This window comes from Cyprinus carpio, chromosome A20, assembly GCF_018340385.1.
Source record: "Cyprinus carpio isolate SPL01 chromosome A20, ASM1834038v1, whole genome shotgun sequence".
In the NCBI taxonomy this organism is placed as follows: Eukaryota; Metazoa; Chordata; class Actinopteri; order Cypriniformes; family Cyprinidae; genus Cyprinus; species Cyprinus carpio.
The window spans coordinates 22,592,098-22,597,688 of record NC_056591.1 but is presented as its reverse complement, the minus strand read 5'-3'; the positions used below and the strand labels follow the sequence as shown (position 1 = coordinate 22,597,688).

The 5,591-nt window shown below is 31.2% G+C and overlaps 1 long non-coding RNA gene across 1 annotated transcript in view; it reads right to left on the bottom strand.

Annotated features, from left to right (window-relative positions):
- Positions 1 to 117, bottom strand: part of LOC122149028 — a 1,314-nt gene extending 1,197 nt beyond the window's left edge. The window contains exon 1 of the long non-coding RNA XR_006162798.1: positions 1 to 117. This exon is cut by the window's left edge and continues 53 nt beyond it. This is a non-coding gene — a long non-coding RNA (uncharacterized LOC122149028).
- Between the last annotated feature and the right edge of the window lie 5,474 nt (positions 118 to 5,591).

The window sequence follows — 5,591 nt, the reverse complement described above, 5'->3', positions numbered from 1 at the left end:
TGCGGTAAAGGTGAAGTGTGTAATTTATTTGCAAAAATAACTTGATTTTTACACTTTTTGAACTCACACACACTGAACTTTAATAGCTAACTGTTGAGTCAGAAAGTGTTCAACATCCAGAATATTACACGCTTCACCTTTAAATTCTCACATATGCTCACACAAGCATCCAAAGGGCCTCATTTACACACACACACACACACACACACACACACACACACACACACACCACACACACACACACACAGATTTGGTTTGGCTGCTTGTAATGATCAATATCACACTGCCAAACACACACCATATTGAATTAGGTGCCCATGTCCTGCCTCTAGGAGGCGTATTGGTGAGAAACAAGCGAGACAGAAGAGAGACAGACAATAATGGAGGGAGAGATAAACAGAAGAGAATCTAATGAAGAAATGGCCAGGTCATATTTCACCACAAAATCAAAAAAAAAAAAGTGATTTGTGTCATGATACATAAAAAAAAAAAAAACATATATATAAAACAAATATGTTGTGTAAAGAGAATAAAGGGCCAAATACATAAATAAAAATGGCTCTAAGATGATTATAAATGGTCCAAATATTATTTTGACTGTTTTTAATTGGATTTTGAGGGTAGAGCACAACATCACTATTAAAAAAAAATAAAAATTAAATATTTAATTATATTAATTCTATATTGAATTATATATAATGGCCCTTCATATTCTGAAAATATTATTTCAAATATTATTATTATTTGATTTTGAGGTGAAACATGAGCTAAACGTGCTCTTGACAGACAAAGATGTTTGTATGTTTGGCTTCTCCTCATCTCTGCACACCCTGATCTGTCATGGCCACATGTTCATGTCCTCATCTGTACAGAACAATGTGTAAAAATATACAAATAAAAAGCTAAAACAGAAGAAAAGAAGATCAAATAGTTACTACAGTATTTAACAGCAGGAGCGTTTAGGTTTGGATCTCAAAACTCATCCGTTAGCAAAAGCTTAGATTAAAAAATAACAATTAAAGAGCAGATATGTTATGAAATATGATTCTATGTTTGATGAAAAGGGAAGAAAATCCATGAGCAGAGCACTGTGACCTGCGTCCTGAGACCAGTACACACACACACACACACACACACACACACACACACAGAGATTGTGCTGTATGCAGAGATGTTCTCGTCACAGGTTTACGCTCATGGTCTTATTACTGTGTTTATGGAGTCATGTTAATAAACCCCTCTCCCTCCTTTTCTTCTGAGGTCAAAGGTTACTCTGGACGTTACGGTCGAGCTGAACATTGTTTATTAAACAGTTCAAAGGATTCAATGTCTGCTGTGATCTTTTTACAAACACACACACACACACACACACACACACAATCATGTGCATCCAGACACAACGGCTATTATTACTTTACAATTTTAGCAGATTATAATCTAGTAGCAGATTACTTGTATTTTACATTTTTTCCTATATATTTTGAATGAAGACACTTATTTTTCACATTTTTAAAAATAATGTAAGTAATAAATAAATAAATAAAATAAAAAATACAATGGCTAAAGCATGGTGAAATGGAAATAGTTTTTGCAAAATATCTTACAGTCCTTAAAATAAATCAATGATAAATGTGCCTGAGCAGCCTATAAATACAGTTGACTCAAAACCATGTGTCCAAAGAAATTATGTTTCAAATTTCCGGACAAAATAACGAAAAATGAGGGTCCTACATTAACTTTTACATCACATATACTAAACAATTCTTTAAAAAAAATACACGTGTAAATTTCATAGTGACAAAAGTTAACTTTAAAACATTTTAAAACTATTTTTAGATGGTTTATTTAGATCAGTTTGTTTTAAGTACTTTTTCTGCTACTTTGCGAATCAGAATCACCACAATGTACAATAATAGAAAAATAAAAATGACTATTTTAAAATTAATTAGAGAATCTCATGAAGAAATGGCAGGTCATATTTCACCCCAAAATAATATTTTTTATTTTTTTTTTTTTTTAAATTGTGAATTTGAGAGTTTGAGAACTTGTGAGAAATTGAGGGTTGAACATAATGTCATGACATATATAAAAAAATATCTTAAAAATATGTTGTGTAAAGAGAATAAAGGGCCAAATACATAAATAAAAAAAATATACATAAATGAGAATGGCTCTAAAATGATTATAAATGGCCCAAATATTATTTTGAATGGTTTTAATTGGATTTTAAGGGTAGAACATAATGTCATTATATTAAAAATTAATAAGTAAATAAAAAAATGGCTCTAAAATGACCATAAATGACCCAAATAGTATTTTTTTAAAGTGTTCCTGGGTATTTTAAATCTGTATTTTTAGATGGTTTATTTAGATCAGTTTGTTTTAAGTACTTTTTCTGCTACTTTGCAAATCAGAATCACCACAATATACAATAATAGAAAAATAAAAATGACTATTTTAAAATTAATTAGAGAATCTCATGAAGAAATTGCCAGGTCATATTTCACCACAAAATAATATAAAAATTAAAAGAAAATTTTGAATTTGAGAGTTTGAGAACTTAAGAACATAATGTGATGATGTATAAAAAAAAATCTAAAAAATATGTTGTGTAAAGAGAATAAAGGGCCAAATACATAAAAAAAAAACTAAATAAAAATGGCTCTAAAATGATTATAAATGGCCCAAATATTATTTTGAATGTTTTTAATTGGATTTTGAGAGTAGAACATAATGTCATTATATTAAAAATAATAAATAAATAAAAATGGCTCTAAAATGACCATAAATGACCCAAATATTATTTTTTTTAAAGTGTTTCCTGGGTATTTTAAATCTGTATTTTTAGATGGTTTATTTAGATCAGTTTGTTTTAAGTACTTTTTCTGCTACTTTGCGAATCAGAATCACCACAATATACAATAATAGGAAAAAAAAAATGACTATTTTAAAATTAATTAGAGAATCTCGTGAAGAAATTGCCAGGTCATATTTCACCACAAAATAATAAAAAAAAAAAAAAAAAAAAATTGTGAATTTGAGAGTTTGAGAACTTACGAACATAATGTGATGATGTATAAAAAAAAAATCTTAAAAATATGTTGTGTAAAGAGAATAAAGGGCCAAATACATAAATACAAAAAATACATAAATAAAAATGGCTCTAAAATTATTATAAATGGCCCAAATATTATTTTGAATGTTTTTAATTGGATTTTGAGGGTAGAACATAATGTCATTATATATATACTTTTAATGTTATCAACAGAGCGAATACATGCAACCGTCACAGACTTTCAGTTATTTTGTTCTTCGTTTCATTTTATTGACTTTTAGTTTGTATTCATTACTTCCTGTTTTCATAGTTTAGTTTCCCGCCACTTATTAGTTGTCATGGTGATTCATTAGATCAGCACGAGTGTTTGTCATTTATTTCCCTTGTTTGTCCACTGTATTAAGTTGCTCTGTCTTCTCTTTTCAGTTGTCCAGTATTGTTTGTACACATCACTCTCACACAGAAACTTATTGTTGGCGTTGTCCCGCGGCTTTTATTAATAAAATAGCATAGATACTAGATCACTACATTATCTTCCTCCTCAGCAACAAGGTAAACTAAGTAATTAAACAGCTTCATTGTTTGTAAAGAGAGACGCACAGATACAGGTAACACACAACTCTTGGACAAAAACAGGGGTCAAGTTGATCTGCAGGTGTCCCTGTTTGCATTAATAAATGTCCAGGTAAAATTATTACTCACAAGGCTGATATAGATGGTCATTGGCTCGCAGTAGTTTTACAATTAGACGAAATATTTTTCATCTTGGTTAATGTGTATGGATATAATGTCCGCACACAGAATAAGGATCTTCTGGAGACAGTAACAGATGTCATAAATGACCTCAAAGCTAGATATCCTCCAGGATATGCTTTTGGTGGCGATTTTAACATGACAAAAGACAAATTTATGGATAGACATCCTTCTGAATTTAGTAGTTCTTCTCATAAGAACTAAAGACTTCTGTTTATCAAATTAAGTAACTGATATATGGAGAAACATTAAACCCCACTTTCAGACACTTTTCATGGTTCAAAACCAAATGATACTCTTTCAAGTTATGCAGCTGAATGTAGTATTTCAGGTGCCCCCTCAACAGATCATAGTGTGATCAATTTAATCTTAGAACAAAATAAGAAATCTTCAAAAACTAAAGGTTATTGGAAATTTAATGCAAAGAATTTCAAAATAAAAAACCACAACCACACTTATCAAAAAAAATAATAATAAAAAGAAATAATTAATGTTACTCAAACAAATATGTGCCAGTTGTGCCAATGAACAGCTGTTTTTTTTTTTTTTTTTTTTCAGTGTAATTTGGTACAAACATTCTGGAATGATGCATTCTGTTGGATACACCAAAGATCACCTGTAAGACTGATCCTCTCATGGGAAATTACGTTTGGTTTGTTATTTAAGGATAAAAAGATATCCTATGTAATAATTTGTTGCTTTTGCTGAAATTTTACATTCATAAATGTACATTTTTCCAAACTCCTCCACAATTAGTGATGTTTAAAGAGGAATTTGTGATGTGTTCAGAGAAGTTAGGAGGGATGAAAAGTCCCAAAGCAAGATTTTTGTACTTTATTAGGGGAATTTGGTTTCATAATGTGAAAACATCCTACTCCCTACTTCCTGTTTTTATATATTTTTTTCTTCCACAGTGTTTTTATTTTATTTTATTTTAAATGTATATTGTTATATGATGTACAGAGTGACTAGTGAATGACAAACTGACTGTATCTCAGTCATTATTTGTAAAATCTCCCAGTTATGAATGTCTTTGTCTGTGCATGTTTAGTGTTCAAAGCATTGAAAAATCACGCTGTGTTTCCACCGTCAGGCCAGAAGCTCCACTAAAGCCCACCTTTACACACCCGTCTGGAACAACAAATTCATTATAATTTTAAAAATAATACTGTTTTTGTGTTACGGAATGTTCTTTTAAGAGTTTTAAGGCGAGTATGTACTCGTTGAAAGATTCATATATGTGTGAGTTTGTTAAATAAAGATCATCCGCACCACAAGTATGCACTGTTTCTATGTGTATATTTAGCTTTGATTTGAAAGAAAACAGCGCATCCTTGTGGCGCGGAGTGACACAGAAGAAGAGCTACGGTGATATGGAGAGACACAACGGAGGACGACCGTTTGACAAAGGGAATTGTTGAATAAAGTCGTTATTTCTGTTTTCTTTAGTTACAAAAAGTGTTTCCATCGCTGGGGCTTCATATACCCAGATTGCACGTCTGATGGCAGATGGAGTATTCTGACAATGTCTTGCATACCTTTTATGGACCCTTGACACTGTTTTTATTTATTTGGCAGTCTATGGCCAGTCACAAGCCTCCCGGTTTTTCATCCAAAATATCTTTAAATTGTGTTCCGAAGTCGAACAGAGCTCTTACGGGTTTGGAACGACATGGAGGTAAAGTGATTAATGACAAAATTATCATTTTGGGGGTGGAGTATTCCCTTTAAACATGAGATATGAATCGTTTTGGGTAAATCTAAAGGGGCAGTCTTTGGTCTC